We start from the raw sequence: 18,732 nt of genomic DNA on the forward strand, positions 1-18,732 counted from the left end.
TTGAATTAGAGCAATAGCATACACAGTTTTAGTAAAAATGGCAATAAGCTATTTTAAAAGTGACATTGCAAAAATCAACCGTTCCTGTGGGAGGTAAGTATTGTTTAGTTTGTCAGGTAAGTAAGACACTTACAAGTCTAAGTTCCTGGGCATAGGCAGCCCACCGTTGGGGGTTCAAGGCAACTCCAAAGGTACCACACCAGCAGCTCAGGGCCAGTCAGGTGCAGAGGTCAAAGAGGTGCCCAAAGCACATAGGCGCCTATGAAGAACAGGGGTGCTCCGGTTCCAGTCTGCCAGCAGGTAAATACCCGCGTCCTCGGAGGGCAGACCAGGGGGGTTTTGTAGAGCACTGGGGGGGACACAAGTATGCACACAAAACACACCCTCAGCAGCACAGGGGTGGCTGGGTGTAGTGTGCAAAGCAGGTGTCAGGTTTTGTATTAGAATCAATGGAGGGACCCGGGGGTCACTCTGGCAGTGCAGGCAGGGCACAGAGGGGTTTCTCAGGCCAGCCACTGACTGGGCTAGGCAGAGGGTCACGTGGGGGTCACTCCTGCACTGAGGTTCAGTTCCTTCTGGTCCTGGGGGATGCGGGTGCAGTGCTTGGTCCAGGCATCGGGTTCCTTGTTACAGGCAGTCGCGGTCAGGGGGGCCTCTGGATTCTCTCTGCATGCGTCGCTGTGTGGGTCCAGGGGGGTCGTCTCGGGCTACTCACGAGGTCGCAGTCGCATGGGAGTCCTCCCTGTAGTGTTGGTTCTCTGGAGCTCGAGCCGGGGGCCGTCGGTGCACAGGGTGAAGTCTCACACGTCCGGCGGGAAGAGTGAAGTCTTTAAAAGTTGCAAGAAAGTTGCAAAGTTGTTGCTGTTGTTGAGCAGAGCCGCTGCTCATGGGAGTTTCTTTGTCCTTGGGTTCAGGGCAGTCCTCTGAGGCTTCAGAGGTTGCTGGTCCTGTCGGATGCATCGCTGTTGAAGTTTTCTTCGAGTCAGGAGACAGGCCGGTAGGGCTGGGGCCAAAGCAGTTGTCGTCTCTGTCGTCTCTGCAGGGCTTTCAGGTCAGCAGTCCTTCTTCTTGTTTCAGGTTGCAATAATCTGATTTCCTGGGTTCTGGGGTGCCACTAAATACTAAATTTAGGGGTATGTTTAGGTCTGGGGGCAGTAGCCAATGGCTACTGTCCTGGAGGGTGGCTACACCCTCTTTGTGCCTCCTCCCTGAGGGGAGTGGGGCACATCCTTAATCCTATTGGGGGAATCCTTCAGTCTCATGATGGAGGATTTCTAAAGGCAGGGGTCACCTCAGATCAGGACACCTTAGGGGCTGTCCTGACTGGTGGGTGACTCCTTGTTTTTCTCATTATCTCCTCCAGCCTTGCTGCCAAAAGTGGGGGCAGTGGTCAGAGGGGCAGGCATCTCCACTAACTGGGATGCCCTTGGGGGCTGTAACAAAAGGCAAGAGCCTTTGAGGCTCACCGCCAGGTGTTACAGTTCCCGCAGGGGGAGGTGAGAAGCACCTCCACCCAGTACAGGCTGTGTTCCTGGCCACAGAGTGACAAAGGCACTCTCCCCATGTGGCCAGCAACTTGTCTGGTTGTGGCAGGCTGGCAGAAACTGGTCAGCCTAGCACTAGGAGTCGGACTGGTATTCAGGGGGCATCTCTAAGATGCCCTCTGGGTGCATTTTACAATACATTCCACACTGGCATCAGTGTGCATTTATTGTGCTGAGAAGTTTGATACCAAACTTCCCAGATTTCAGTGTAGCCATTATGGAACTGTGGAGTTCGTGTTTGACAAACTCCCAGACCATATACACTTTAGGGCTATCCTGCACTTACAATGTCAAAGGTTTTGCTTAGACACTGTAGGGGCATAGTGCTCATGCACATATGCCCTTACTTGTGGTATAGTGCATCCTACCGTAGGGCTGTAAGGCCTGCTAGAGGGGTGACTTACCTAGGCCACAGGCAGTGTGAGGTGGGCATGGCACTCTGAGGGGAGTGCCATGTCGACTTAGTAATTTTCTCCCCACCAGCACACACAAGCTGTGAGGCAGTGTGCATGTGCTGAGTGAGGGGTCCCCAGGGTGGCATAAGACATGCTGCAGCCCTTAGAGACCTTTCCTGGCATCAAGGCCCTTAGTACCAGGGGTACCATTTACAAGGGACTTATCTGAGTGCCAGGGCTGTGCCAATTGTGGAAGCAAAGGTAAAGTTTAGGGAAAGAACACTGGTGCTGGGGCCTGGTTAGCAGGGTCCCAGCACACTTTCAATCATAACTGGCATCAGCAAAAGGCAAAAAGTCAGGGGGTAACCATGCCAAGGAGGCATTTCCTTACATATTCCACCAGAGGAAAAGCTGCGACCCTGGGGTTAGCTTGTGGAGACCCAGTCTTTAACATCTGTCAGACAGCAAGGTGAGCGTCCCTGCACATGTTTGCCAACCACTACTGCCTGGACAGTCAGGCATTTCGCCCATTCAGTCCCGCAGGACTTTCTGGTTTAGAAGTATTTGTCCACAGCCCACATCCAGGAGGATGTGGCTTGGGTATCTATTCAAAGGTAAGGAATCTGCAGCTAGATGACTGTGTCAGATGAACAAGTTACTTACATTCGGTAACGCATTATCTGGTAGAGACTATTTCTAGGTGCAGATTCCATACACTCACCCATGCCTTTCCGCTCTGCAGACTCTTGTGCTAGGGTCAGGGTGGTCCCTTTTTAGGGCCCAAGATTTAACACATAATTGTCAGTTCACTCAATGGCTCTGCAGTCCTGGCGTTGAAAGTCGTGAAGAAAATAACTGATGTCCGTGGGACTGACTGGCCCTATATAGGTGACCTTGACATCACATCAGGTGCCGACGATGCCACACAGAACAGAACGGAGCCACCCAATGGTATGCACAGGGGTATTGCTCAAGCAAAAACCTCCGATCCAGCCTGACTCCTGGAAAATTAAAAGATAAGGAGTCTGCAGCTAGTTATAGTCTCTACCAGATAATGCATTACCGAAGGTAAGTAACTTGTTTGTAACTGCACTCTAGCCACTTTGTTCTACTCTACACCATTGTGCTCTATGCCACTGCTCTATGCAGCACTCTACTCTGCACCACTCCACTCTACTCTGTGCCTCTGCACTCCATGCCAATGCAGTCTACTCTGCACGTCTCAAGTCTACGCCACTCTACTGCACTCTATGCCACTACACTCTTACACCCCACACCACTGTAATGTATTCTGCCCCGTGCACTCCACGCACTGCAATTCACATCACTGCCCTATACCCCACACTGCTCTACAGCTCTGCACTTTACCCTGCTCCACTGCATGTCACTTCACTGTACTCTGAAACAGCCTCTTCCACGCCAGTGCACTCTGTCACTGCAGTGTACGACATGGCAATCAACTCTGCATCACTCTACTGTACAGCACTATACCCCACTCTACTCTATATCACTGCACTCTATGCCAATGCGCTGTACACCACTTTACTCAAAACCAATGCATTCTATGCCTATCCTGTCTGCACCACTGTACTTTATGCCACATACCACTTCACTCTAGGCCACTCTATTCCACTCTATGGGACTACACTCTATGATGCTCTACTCCATTAAACTCCACTTTATGACACTCTACTTTCTGCCACTCCGCTCTACAACACTCTATGCCACTCTACAATACTACTTCACCCTATGCCTCTCTTCACAACTCTCTCTATGCCACTCCATGCTACTTTACTCCACTCTGTTCTACAGCACACTACCGTACTACCCTTCTCTATGGGCTCCACCCTATGCCACTCCACTCTGACACTCTATGCCCCTCCACTCTACTCTACGCCACTCCACTTTACAACACTCTACTTCACTCTATGCCACTCCACTGAACAGCACTCTACTCCACTCTGCCATTCCACTCTCCTACACTACTGCACTCTACGACAATCTACTCAACTCTACACAACTCTACTGTACTACACTGTACTACACTTTATGCAACACACTTTATGCCACTCCACTCTGCTCTACACAGCCCCATGACACTCTGTGGGACTTCACTCTACGACACTCTACTCCACTCTGACACTCTACTCCACTCTATGCCCTTCCATGCTACAACAATCTACTCCCTCCACTAAAGTCCACAACACTCTATACCACTCCACGCCACTCCATGACACTACACTTCACTGTATGCCACTCAACTCAACACCACTCTACGCCTCTCCATGACACTCCATGCTACTCCACTTTATGACACTTCACTCCACACCACTCTCCTTTACCCCACTAACTTTTAGCTATGCTGAACAGCAAGCACATTGGTGTACAACATGGCTAAAACATATAGACAAAACCAAAAGCTCTTGCAAAGGCACAACCTATTGGCTTTGCCAATGCTTGTTGTTTTCGAGCCTGTGTGTGGAAGTGTTTTCATGTAATTCGTAAGGACCACAAAGGTGTAGTTATCGTGTAATGGGACAGAGCACCAGGCCATGTTATGGGTGGTGGAATGTGAGAGAGAGACATAGGGCCTGTGGAATACTGTGTGTGTCTGTAGCCAAATAAGGAGGTGATCAGAGAAGGTCCAGTAATCAATGTGTGGCATTCTTGTGCCAGGCAGAAATTCTGTTGAGAGAGTAGAAGTTTACCAAGAGGTCAATGCACATTTCCAGTTATCTGAATTCAGGATTAAATAGTGAGGTATAATGGTCTACTGTATTAGAATACAGGTATTAGACCATTATAACTCACTGTTTAATCCTGAATTCTACTGGTAAAATAGTAATGCAAAATGATGAGTTATGTGAAATACTCTGTTACAATATGTCATTTTCATTCAGATCACTCTGACGGACCCCAATAATGGATTCCTATTGATGAATACCATTTGGTATGAATACCTTTCTTGTTTCTATTCCTTGACGTCATTAAAATTATATACTAATCTATACTAATGCACACATGCCAAGTAAATAAAATCACCAACCACTCTCTACCAGCACCAGTCCGGTCAATGAGACGTCTATAACACATTTGCATGAACCTTTAACATTCAGCCAAGCAAACTATTAACTTTACTTTTACAACAATATGGAACATCTCAAAGAAATTCTGCCACTATTATGGTTACAAACATTGGTTATGAATTCAATGATACCCTTCCCAGGATTAAGTGGTCTATCTTTTCTTTCTCACCACACTATTACACTAAACTTACGGGGTGTATTCCGATATGTCTTTTATTCATACTGCACTGTAAGACTCACACTACTAAAACTCAATCCAGTGTCTCTTCTTCACTATTGTTCTTATTACTTTGCATTGTTTACAGCCTTGAAAAAGCCCCAGGTGTGTTCACCACTAGGGGGCGAAACACGTGTCGGCTGTCTGGTCTGAAGCCTATAAGTCTTCAGTCAAAAAAAGATATCTACAAGCTTCCTAGATCTCCAGGCTAAAAAGGGCAATAATAAACAGACTTGGATTCACCAACCTGACTCAGAGTATTAATCTCACATTATAAATTGCACGTTCAAAAATCCTATATGAAAGTAGGTTCTCAACCTTCTCACTATCGCACTTTTTTTACAGTCGTCATGCACATTGTTTTCTTTTTTTAAGGCTGGGATACTGTCTAATGTTGAGGAAATACACTGAATGAAGAAAGAAGAAGAGCAATCAAGGATGGAAGCCTGAGCAGAAGCTATACAATCTTTACAAGACCCAGATTCTACCTCTAGGAAGCTGGCCTGGTGTGTGGTGAGCACCTATGGTGTTATCACCTTATATCAGGTCCACGTATCCCCTATTAGTGAAGTGTAGGCAGTGTCTTGGAAGCCAGGGCTCTCCAGAGGTAGCTGTGGATGAGCAGTCAAGACTTATCTAGGAGACATGCAAAGCTTATGCAATACCACTATAGTCACACCACATTATCACACATGAAAGAACCACACAGTGTTACAAAAATAAAGGTACTTTTTATGGTAACACAAATACTAAAATACTAATAGGCAGCCCCCCAAATGGAGGTAAGTAAACACTCTATTATATACACATTAACAATCAGAAAAGAGCATAGAAAGCAATAGGCATTGGTAAAAGTAATAGAAAACAGTGAGGTCCCTAGGAGAGGGTTAAACCATATACTAAAAAGGTGGAATGTGAAAGACAGTCCTCTATTCAAGGAATTGGAATCAGTAGAAGGGAGCTGGAGGAACTAGGAACCCCAGGAGGTGAGTACCAGAGTGACCCCCAGTGGCCAGGAGAGTAGAGGTAAGTAACTGGTTTTCCCCAAAACCAACAGGAGGACTTTGTAAAAGGATTACGCACAATCCAACCAAGACTAGAAGAACCCAAAGCTGTATCCTGACAGAAGCGGACCTGCAAAGTAAGGAGACCAAGTCCAGTTCGTGTTGGAGTGTCCGGTTTTGGCAAGAGCCACTACCCACCCTTCTGTGGATGCAGGACCAGGTCGAAGGTGGACGAAGAAGGTCAGCAGTGCAGCATAGGAGATGAAGAAAGGTCCCAGTGGTGCAAGTGATGTTCCACTACGGCAGTTGAGATGCAGTTGGTTAGTGGTGCTGGAAAACCACCAACAGGCCTTGGCAGAGAAGAAGGTTTGCAAGGCTGTAGAGGACCTGCAAGACCCAGGGGATTCGACCCAAGGAGGGGACTCCGAGGTGAACCTCAGCAGCGGGGAGAGTCACAAGAAGAGGAGGCAGCACCCAGAGGCAACCCACTGGCAGCAGGTACAGGAGTCGCAGTGAGGCCCACTCAGCATACCTGAAGAGGAGTCCCACGTCGCTGGAGCAGCAGGCAAGAGACTGTGCTTTGCAAGAAAGAGTGCTGGGGGCCGGAACTACACGGAACCTGAAGATCCCTTGGAGGAGGAGCAAACAAGCCTTGGTAGCTGCAAGAGTTGAAGTGCACAGGGGTACTGTCCTGCAAGGAGAAGCAAGGGCTTACTGTAGGAGGCTGGCCTGGCTTATAGTGGGTACATTGTGGTACTTACACCTTGTGCCAGGTACAGTTATCCCTTATTAGTAGATTAGAGGTGTTCTAGCAGCTTAGGCTGATAGAGGTAGCTCAAGCAGCGCAGCTTAGGCTGAACTAGGAGACATGCAAAGCTCCTACCATACCACTTATATCACTTAGCACTATTTCATAAGAAAACACAATACTCTGAGTTACTAAAAATAAAGGTACTTTATTTTAGTGACAATATGCCAAACGTATCTCAGTGAGTACCCTCAGTTAGAAGGTATGTAATATACACAAGTTATATGTACACAAACCCAAAACAGGTAAGTAACAGTAAGAAAAGTAATGCAAACAATGTAGGATCACAATAGGATGCAATAGGTGAACATAGGCCTAGGGGCAACACAAACCATATACTCCCAAAGTGGAATGCGAATCACAAATGAATCCCAGACCTATGGGTGCTTGTAGAGGGTCGCTGGGACTGAAAGAAAACAGTAAGGGTGTTCAAATCCCTTCACATCAATTGTTTGGAGCTTCTAGCGGGCTCATTTGCTATAAAGAGCCTCTCCCCTCAGAAAACAGATTGTTGCATACTATTACGGATGGACAATATATCAGCAGTAAGGTATGCCAACAAGTTAGGGGGCACGAAGTCCAGGATTCTGGCGGAGATTGCCAAGGATTTCTGGCATTTTTGTCTAAAGCAGTGTTTAGTGGTCATAGCGGATTATCTGCCGGGAGACCTGAATGTCGTAGCAGACTGGAACTCCAGATACCTATCAGACTCCAGCGATTGGAAGTTGGATCCTCTGATTTTTGCCCAGATAGTACAGGAATGGGGCAATTGCGAAGTGGACCTTTTTGCCTCTCGTCTCAATTGCCAGATTCAAAAGTTTTACAGTTGGCGCCCAGACCCTTATGCTCTAAAGACAGATGCCTTTCTTCAGGACTGGTCCCAGTTTCGGGGTTATGCTTTTCCCCCTTTTCTGATGATTGCCAGAGTTCTGGCTCAAGTGCGGAGACAAAAGACAGAGATTGTTCTGGTGACTCCGTTCTGGAGAGCACAGCCTTGGTTCCCCAGTGCTCTACATTTAGCTTGTGCCTCTCCTCTTCTGATTCCGCCTCGTCCGAATCTTCTTTTGAGTCCAGAAGGCCTTCAACATCCTCTGATCTTGTCAGGGAAGCTAACACTTCTAGTCTGGTTAATTTCAGGTCGAGATGGAATACCCCAGATGTTTCGCAATAAGCTGCGGAATTCATTAATCAGGCCTGGGCCAGTAGTACCCATAAGAGATATGATTCAGCCTGGTGCAGATGGTCTAGTTGGTGTGATGGAAGGGGTGCCAATCCAGTGGAAGCACATATTGGCTTGATTGTAAATTTTCTAGCAGAACTAGCCAGCTCCGGTTTGGCTTATCGGACAGTCAATAATTTTAGGTCTGCCATTTCAGCAGGACATTCGCAGGTAGAAGGCAAGCCCATTGGAGAACATCCATTAATTTGCAAGCTTTTGAGGGGTATACGTCTTTCTAAACCACCTCAGGCAAAATATACTGTTTTATGGGATGTTAATATTATATTAAAATTCCTTGATTCATGGCCTGCCAACAGATATTTGTCTCGCAAACAGCTTTCGGCTAAACTCACTATGCTTTTATGCCTTGTCTCTTGTAAAAGAGTATCGGATGTCAGGGCTTTAGATTTAGCAGGTAGAACCTTTTCACCAGAAGGAGTCTCCTTTTCGGTGACAAGAAGAACCAAAACGAATTGCAGGTCAGTATCTTATCCGGTTTATAAGGAAAATTCAAAATTATGTGTGGTTCAATGTTTGAAGGATTATGAAATTGTCACAGAAGAAGTTCGACAAAATTCTAAGGGTCAATTGTTAATTGCCTTGCAAAAACCTTGTAAACCAGTATCATCAGCTACCTTAGCTAGATGGATGAGATGGTTGATGAATGAAGCAGGTATTGATACCTCGGTATTTGGGGCCCATTCTGCTAGAGGGGCTATGGCTTCAAAATCATTTGACTTAGGTTCTAGGTTAGAGGATATAATGAAAGCTGCAGATTGGTCTTCAGAAAATACTTTTCGTAAATTTTATCATAAACCTGTATTGGATGTAGCCAGTGTGGTGATGGAACAGCTTTAAACGAGCATAATCGGAGCCTCCGGTCCTGACATAGAATAAAAAATGTTCTAGCTATCGCGTCAAGAATTTTCAATTCTATTAAGGACACGGAGGCGAGGATTATCCCTCCCTGCTTGTATTTATACAATATTATCATTTAGTATTTATTTCTAATGTGATATTGTTATTTAACCCTCCCATTATTTGCAATTAGAAAGTTTGAGATACATATATTTTATGAGCTATTACCTACCTGTTTATTGTTACAGCTTCTGATCAGAAGAACGCCTGAAGATCGTAACTTCAAGGAAAGTTTGAGATATATGTTTTACCGGTTGTTTCTCCGGCATGGAGTCTCCAAGTTTCAGTTCTTCAGTATGGAGAAGAGGCTATGACTTCGGATTCAGGATGGCGTAAGAAGTTTGCGTTTTCAAGTTGACATTATCTGTTTGAACAAAGAAAGAGGAAGTGACTTCATAGGTCAAAGGACTTATAGCTAAGGACATGGATGCTGATTGGACCATGTGACAGGATATTGGGTGTCCTGGGTATTGTAGTTTTTTCTGTTACTTGTATTTCATTGGCTGCTGTTTAAGTCAGTAAAGAAAGAGAAAGCATAATCCTCGCCTCCGTGTCCATAATAGAATTGAAAATTCTTGACGCAATAGCTAGAATTTTTTCTATTCCTTCTTACTTACTCGCCGCCCTTAGAGGATGCACAGCTGGGGAAATGTTGCAGTTGCTAGAAGGAGTCAGAGAAACAATGTTGCATTGCAGTCCCAGTGGCCAGAAGATGAAGTAAACAATACCTATGAGTCTTCTTGGAATCTTGCACTTTGAATCTGAGGACTCACCCAAGAGGGAGACCCTAAATAGCCCAGGAAGGGGGATTGGTCACTTAGCAGGGTGATCACCTATCAGGAAGGGGCTGTGACATCACCTACCTGACCTGACCACTCAGAAGCTCCCAGGGGCCTCTGCCCACCTTGGATTCAAGATGACAGAATCAAGTGGCCACCTGGAGGAGCTCTGGGGTGGTGATGGACAGGGGAGTGGTCACTCCCCTTCTTTCCTTTGGACAGTTTTGCACCAGAGCAGGGACTGGGAGACTCTGGACTGGTGCAAACTGGTTTATGCAAGGAGGGCACCAAATGTGCCCTTCAAAGCATCCCTCCCTCCCACGCCACGTAACACATATTTCCAAGTTAGAGGGTGTTACCTTCCTCTCCCACAGGAAATCATTTGTTCTGCCTTTCTCTGCCTGAGTTGGTCCTGGGGAACCCCTGGTGCCCCAATGCCCTGGGTACCTGTGTATCATATACTTTGGGACTTATATGGGGGCACCAGTATGTCAATCGTGGGGTGTGCAAAGTCCTAGGCAACCACATTTAGAGGGAGAGAGCACAATCACTGAGGTCCTGGTTAGCAGGATCTCAGTTAAAACAGTCAAAGCATACTGGCAGCAGGCAAAAGGTGGGGGTAACCATGCCAAAAAGAGTGACTTTCCTACACTACCAACTCCAGCTTTGCCAAAAGTTTGTGGAAGGCTGTATGCTCCAAGCCCTGCTCACGCACTCCAGGAGGCTCCCAAAGGCGAATAAGCACCAATCCGTCTTTAGCTACTCTTGCTCAAGAATATCCTCAATTGGTTTTTAGAGATAGATGTATCTTAATTTGGAAATATAATATTTCAGAGAACTCCTTCTTTTATTTATGCTGTTTTGTTTATGTTATGTGCCCAGTGATTTTGTGTTAAGGTGTGAATTTTTTGTTGTCTTTACTACTGTGAATAGCTTTTGGGTATGGACAGTACAAACCAGAATTACTGGTTTTATTTTTCTGCATGGAACTTGTATTTCTTGTGTCTTGCTTTTCCTATCATGATAATAAGAATGTGTGTTTAAGGCGGCAGCACCACAGAGTGTTGGAAACGGAGTCAGCCCACACCATTTGGAAGCTGTTGGCCTGACTCCTGGCTATCCTGCAGTGCCTCACCCAACCCTAGAAAGGAAAAGGTGATTTGTGGCAACCTAAGCCTGACACTCTGACTCCTCAGGAAAGTCATGGAAACAGATCATATCCCTTTCGCTTAGTTACTCAGCGACTCAGACATGCCAAGGCAGGACACAAGATGCAAACTGGATTTCAATGCATTTATTGAAGCATTTGCATCCTAGTATAAAAAGCATGAGCTGCGATAATAAGGCAGATTAAACATAGTATAGTGATCATTATTACAACCAGTGTAAAGAAGATAATCCCACAGTTTTGTATGATTTTTTAAAGTTTTTAAAGTCATGTCTAGCCCTATGTCTAGGTCTGAGAGCATGATAGTGGTAATCCTTCTGATGGTCCCGATTTAAGGGAGTAACCCGTCCCCATACCTAAGTAAGATAGCAAAGATCTGCCTGTTGTGTGGATAGCAACCCCCTGGGAGGCTGAAGAGTCAACGCCAGGATCAGCAGAGCTGTCTGTAGAATAGTGTGTGTCCCAGGACAGCCATGACTGGAATGTCTTCTGCCCCTCTTAGGCCTATGTGTTATTTATATAATAACCCATACAGAGTTCTAAGAACAAGCCTGAAATACTGATGCGTCTAGAAAATGAGGACTGACTTCTGAGCTCCTGGAGTGGCACTACGAGTTAGTATATCATCGAAAGAAGCAGCTGATTAAAATACAAAAATTATGAAATGAAAGCTGGCAGTGCTAAAACGCATGAAATTAATATAAATGCATATGAATGTAAAAGTCACAGGCTACAGACCTAACTCTAAAATAAGGGTGTCCAATCTAGGTGCTAAAGGGACCTACAAAACTTGGTTTATTGCATGATTTGGACTCTGAAAAGGTTCTGCAGCTTTTTGGTATTTTGAATTTTTCCTATATTTTTTCTATCCCTCTAAATTTCTAGGCAGAAAGAAAGAGTGCAAAAACATCACAAAAAGGGGGCAGAATGGCTGAAGATGGCCAGCAGGTGCCACTCTCAAAATACACTAGTGACACTCTTGGCTCTGACTGAGAAGTGTGGTTAGAAGTGCGGCTGAGTAGCAGGCATGTGCATTATCCCTGTGATAAATGTCCAAGCATCTGCATGCCCTCAGTGGTGCAATCACACAAATTAGTCTGAGATATGGTGTGTGCTAGACGAGCAATCCTGGCATCACAAGCCCAGTAGACTAAAGACATATGTGTGGGTGTAGGGTGAGCAGCGAAGAAACTAACAATAAGGAGAACAAACAAGATTTGAGGATAAATCTTTGTGGGCGACAAACCCAAATCTAGGTCACACAGTCACCTTAGCTGCTGTTATTTTGTTAGCTAGGTAGGACAACCCATGTGCCATGATCCTTCTGCAGTGACTTTGTTAGTGCCATGTTGTTCATAATGGCTATCCTTTTTAAGAAGGAATACAGTATTATTCTTAAGTACTGCACTCCAACCCGACCCACTGTAGAGAGAACTTCTGCTTTTGCAATTTCTCTTATATTCCTGGAGGAATGGACAAATCAAGAACCTGTAATTTTTTTACATTTATCTTAAAACCTGATCCTTGACCAAAAAAGTGATAGGTCTTGAGCACTGCTTGAACAGATTGCCCTATATCTTAAATTAGAAGAAGAATGTCATCATCAGAAGACATGCAGATTTTGTGTTCAGTCCATTCAGTCCTCACCCACTTTATGTTGCTGCTGACCTCACTTTAATACCTAAAGACTCAATTTATAGCACAAAGATGCGAGGGCACAAACAACATCCCTGCCTAGTTCCCTTCCCAATGTACAATGGTGCCATGGAGTCACTGTTAACCCTGATGCTGGTGTCCAGCTCTTACTAACTACTAAAAATCCAAGTTTAAAACTTCCAACCCAATGCCGTTGAACACCTTGTCTCAGTAAGGAAAGGTCAATGCACCCTATCAAATGCTTTTTCTGCATTTATTAATAGCAATTCAGCAATTTTGCTGGGTCTTTACCAATGTCTATTATTTGAAGAATACTTCTTGTATTATCCATGCAGTTCATAGCTGAATTAGTTAACCTTATCTGGGTCCACCAGATCTTACATAGGTTGTATGACATAATACAGAAAACAAAAATATAATGACACTCAAATATTGTGACAAAATGTCAGAAACCAAAATATCCTGTTTACATACTTTGTATGTAAACTAAAAAAAAGTCAAAAATATTGTGGAGCAGAATATCATCATAAAGTAGGAAATGGATTTTATTATGTAATGCATTTAGACTAGAATACTATCATAAAACAAAAAATATATATTGATTTTACTATTTCAGTATTAAAGTTTAAAATAATATAATAAAAATATAATATTTAGAAAAATAACTTAAACCAAAAACTACTAATATATATCCTTTGGAAATTGAAAAAGTATTTTAACAATTAAGAATCACAATAAAAAATTTAAAATGATAGTAATAAAAATGATAAACATTTATATATCAAAAACATCTAGCAAATTATATATGAAAGATAATAAACAGAAAAGAAAGTATAAAATTATAATTACAATTTATTTTCATAAATTATCCACAAAATAATAATAATAATAGAAAAAATGTAAAAAATATTACCGCTTCTATTTGAACTAACTAATAGTTGGAAAGTGATTTACTATTCCCACTTGAGTCTTAGTAAAAGTAGCGAAAGGGTTGGATATTGGAGGAATCAGATTTACTCTTTCCTCTCCAATAGAAGCAACAGTAGGAAAAATGTTGGATTTTGAAGGTTTGGAGATTTACTATTCCCACTTCAACATAAGCAAAAGTAGGGAAATGGCTCAACTTTGGAGGGGTCTGATGTACTATTCCCACTCCAATGTAAGCAATAGTAGGGAAAGAGTTGGACTTTGGAGGCTTCAGATTTACTATTCCCTCTGCAGCATAAACAAATTTGGGAAAAGTGTTGGACTTTGGAGGGGTAATATCAATCAGTCAATCAATCAGTGCTTGTAAAGTGCAGCTATCCACCCATTAGGGTCTCAAAGCGCTGGGGGGGTAAAAAGTGTAGCATATACCGGTGAGGTGGTTATTGAAAAAGCCATGTCTTCAGTTCCTTTGTGAAGCTGAGGAGGGAGGTGGTTTGTCTGATGTGGAGAAAGAAAGGCGTTCCACGCGGGGGCTGCGAGGTAGGAAAAGGAGCATCCTCCTGTTCTGGTTTTCCTGATGCAGGGTACTTCTGCGAGAGAGAGCTGGGATGAGCGTAGGGCCCTGTGGGGTACGTGCAGGTTGAGTCACTGGTTCAGGTAAGCTGGTCCGGTGTTGTGGAGGGCCTTGTGTGCGAGGGTGAGGATCTTGAAGGTGATTCTTTTTTCTATGGGAAGCCAGAGCAGTGTACGCAGGTGTTGTGAGATGTGGCAGTGTCGAGGTAGGTCAAGGAGCAGTCGGGTGGTGGCGGCGTTCTGGATGTTTTGTAGCTTGCAGGTGTTTCTTGTTGATTCTGGCATAGAATGCGTTGCCGTAGTCCAGTCTGCTAGTGATCAGGGTGAGTGTGACAGTCTTTCTATGTTTGAGGGGGATTCACTTGAATGACTTGTGAAGGAGGCAGAGGGTACGGAAGCGGGTGGAGGTGGCTGAGTTGATCTGCTGGTTCATGCTGAGGTTGGAGTCCAGGATGATTCCGAGGTTGCAGGTTTGGCTGGTGGGGTTGGGTGGGTTTCTGAGGGTGGGTGGCCACCAGGAGTCATTCCACACGTTGGGTTGAGGGCCCATGATCAATACTTCCTTCTTGTTTGCATTGAGTTGAAGGTAGCTGTATCTCATCCAGTTGGTAACTACTTCCATGCCTTCGTGGAAGTTGTGTCTGGCTTTGTCGGGTTCATTGGAGAGTGAGAGGATGAGTTGGGTGTCATCGGCGTAGGAGATGATGTCAATTCCATAGCTTCTGACGAGGGTGGCTAGCGGGCCATGTAGAGATTAAACAACGTGGGGCTGTGGGAGGATCCCTGGGGCACTCCGCAGTTTGGAGTCTCTGAGGAAGGGGGCGAGTCTCACTCATTGAGTTCTGCTGAAGAGGAAGGATTGGATCCAGTCGAGGGCCTTATCTCTGATGCTGGCTTCGTGGTGTCTTCTTATCAGGGTGTGATGGAAGACTTTGTCGAAAGCCACAAAGAGGTCTTGTAGGATGAGTGCTACCATCTCTCCCTTGTCCAGCAGGGAGCGGATGTTGTCTGTTGCGGCAAGGAGGGTTGTTTTGGTGATATGGTTTTTCCTGAATCTGGATTGGGAGATGTCAAGGATGTTGTGGTCTTCTACAAATGTGGCGAGTTGCCTGTTGACTGCTTTTTCAATTACTTTCACAGGAAATCGGAGTAGGGAGATAGGTCTGAAGTTTTTGAGGTCGCTGGGGTCAGCCAAGGGTTTCTTGAGGAGGGGATTGATTTTGGCGTGTTTCCAGTCGTTGGGGAAGGTGGCGGAGCTTGGGGGCTATGGTGTCTGCGGCTCTGTTGAAAATGTGGTGGGTGCATGGGTCCATGGGAGCCAGGGAGTGTATGGATCTCATTGTTCTCAGTGTATCTTCGGTGGTGAGGGGGGTCCAGGTGGTGATTGTTGGCTTGTTGGTGTCGGGTTTTGGTAGAGGGGGTTCTGTGCATTGGTTGTCCTTGCTGAAACTGTTGTAGATGGTCTTGATTCTGTGGTGGAAGTAGGTGTTGAGTCTGTTGCAAAGGTCCTGTGAGGGTGGGATGTCCATTGTTTCATGGTTGGGCGAACTCCTTGATTCTGAAGAGTTCCTTGCTGTTGTGTGCGTGTGAGGAGATTCTGTCTTAAATAGCTTTCTTTCTGGTGTTTCTGATGAGCTGGTGGTGTGCGGTGGTGGTGGCTCTGAAGTTACTATGGGCTTCTGTGGATTTGGTGTTTCTCTAGAGTTTTTCGAGGCGGCGACAAGTGCGTTTAGGTTCTTAGAGTTCAGTGGTGAACCAGCTGGCTTTCCTTGCGTGGGTGCTGTTGTTCATTTGGAAGGGGGCTATGGTGTTGGTGCAGTCGGCGATCCATTTGTGGAGGGTCCGTGCTGCGGTGTTTGGGTCATCGTCGTGTGCGATGGTGAGGGTGGCGATGGTGAGGGTGGTGGTGACCTGATCGTCGGTTATTCTTGTCCAGTTTCTATGTGATGGTTGGTGTTGGGGTCTGATGACGGTAGGAGTGTTGAAGGTGAAATGGATACATCAGTGGTCTGCCCATGAGAGTTCTGTGGTGTGACTGAAAGTAACGGAGGTTCCTGTGGTGAAGATGGGATCAAGGGTGTGTCTTACTGAGTGTGTTGGCTCCGTCACGATCTGTCGGAGGCCTAAGTCGTGGAGGTTGTCTAGGAGGGATGCAGTGTTGGGATCTTGTAGATTTTCAAGGTGGAAATTGAGGTCTCCCAGTAGGGTGTATTTGGTGGCTGTGATGGCTTGTCGGCGAAGGGTGTACGTGGACCCGGAGGATGGTAGATGAGGGCTTCCCTGATGGTGGATGTCGGGCTGGTGGGTAGCTTGAAGTGGAGGTATTCCATCAGGCTTATGGATTCTTTGGAGTCTTCAGAGTGTGTGTTCAGGCAGAGGTTGGACCTGTGGAAGATGGCGATCCCCCCCCCCCCCCCCAGGCGGCGGGGGCGGTCTTTCTGGGTGATCTTGTATCCCTGGGGGATGGCGATGGCTATGTCCAGGCCTCAGGTGGTGGTGGTCCAGGTCTCGGTTAGGAACGCGATGTCCGAGGTGGTGCTGTCAAGGAGGTCCCAGATTTCGGTAGTGTGTTTGTGGAGGGAGCGGACGTTGAGGAGAATGCACTTCATAGTTTTCAGGGTCGGAGTATTGTTGCAGGTGGGTTGTGCTTAGTCCAAGGTCTTGGTGGTGGTTTAGGTTTGGCTGCAGCAGTGGCAGCTATAAGGACCGTGGGTGTTAGCTGGTGAAGCTTGCTTGCAGATGTTGTTGGGTCCTGGGTTTAGTGCGATGAGTGCTGCTGATGTGTGGAGGCGGCAGGTGGCAGGACCAGGGTCCTGGCGCTGGCGCTGGTCGCGGACGGGCACAGACGGGTTTGTCTTAGGCACGCCAGCAGCCACCATTACGTAGGGAGAGGGGGAGAGGACAGCTGGGAGGCGGGAGCGGGAAACGCTGCAAAAAAAAGGAGGGGGTCGTGAGGAAGGTGCGGGGGGAAGAGTGAATGAGAGAGGAGGGGGGCGTGGCCACAGGGGCAGCAGCGGTTGGGAGTGAGAGAAGTGCCAACAAGCCTTGGCAGCTGCAAAATACGTGGTGCACGGGGGTACTGTCCTGTGTGGGAAGGCAAGGGCTTACCTCCACCCAAGTTAGACAGCTGATAGAGAGGACTGATAGAGAGGACTGCCTGGACCACTTCTGGCCACCACCCTTGATGCAGGATCCATGCAGCTCAGCAGGAGAGGGAATCCATGCAGCTGGTCGTTGTTGCTGTTGGTGCCTGCAGATGCATGGGAGTGACTCCTTCACTCCAAGGAAAATTTCTTCTTCTTTCCTGTGCAGACTGAAGTCGGGCTGTCCTCAGAGGATACATGACCAGGGAAATGTTGCAGAAGCTGGAAGAAGCCGGAGAAACAATGTTGCAGACAAAGTCTTCGTCTTTGTTGCAGATTGTCGGGTCCTGAAGAGTCCAGATGCAGTTTCTTTGGCCAGAAGTCAAAGTAAGGGATGCAGAGGAATCCTGCTGGAATCTTGCAAGCCGAATCTGCGGAACCACCCAAAAGAGAGACCCTAAATAGACCTGAAAGGGGGATTGGTCACCTAGCTGGGTGACCACCTGTAAGGAGGGGTCTCTGACGTCACCTGCCTGACCTGGCCACTCAGATGCTCCTAGAGTTTCCTGCCAACATTGGATTCAAGATGGCAAAATCTAGGGACCCTCTGGAGGGGCTCTGGGCACCACCCCTGGGGTGGTGATGGACAGGGGAGTAGTCACTCCCCTTTCCATTGTCCAGTTTTGCTCCAAAGCAGGGACTGGAGGTACCTGAACTGGTGTAGACTGGTTTATGCACAGAGAGTACCAAAGGTGCCCTTCAAAGCATACCAGTGGCTTGGGGAGAGTACCCCGCCCAAGCGATGTAACACCTATTTACAAAGGGAGAGGGTGTAACACCTCTCTCCCAAAGGAAATCCTTTGTTCTGCCTTCCTGGGTTTGAGCTGCTCAAGCAACAGGAGGGCAGAAACCTGTCTGTGAGGTGGCAGCAGCTGGGCTGCCTGGAAAACCTCAGAAGGCTGTGAAAGCAATGCTGGGGGTCCTCTAAGGAGCCCCAGAGTGCATAGAATCATACAACCAATATCTGCAAAAGTATTGGGGTATGATTCCAACATGTTTGATATCAAACATGCCTAGGTGCGGAGTTACCATTATGTAGCTTGACATAAGTAGTGACCTATGCTGAGTACACACATAAAATGGCATCCCGCACTCACAAAGTCCAGGAAAATGGATCTGTAATTTTTGTGGGGGTACCTCTGCTAGTGCAGGGGTACCCTCACACACAGGTTCCCTGCACCCTGCCCTCTGGGCTGGGAGGGCCTACCATAGGGGAGACTTATAGTGACCTGGTGCAGTGACCTATAGTGAAAACGGATTCATGCACCCAGTTCAAGCAGACTGCAATGGCAGGC

The sequence above is a fragment of the Pleurodeles waltl genome, chromosome 1_2, assembly GCF_031143425.1.
Source record: "Pleurodeles waltl isolate 20211129_DDA chromosome 1_2, aPleWal1.hap1.20221129, whole genome shotgun sequence".
Classification (NCBI taxonomy): domain Eukaryota; kingdom Metazoa; phylum Chordata; class Amphibia; order Caudata; family Salamandridae; genus Pleurodeles; species Pleurodeles waltl.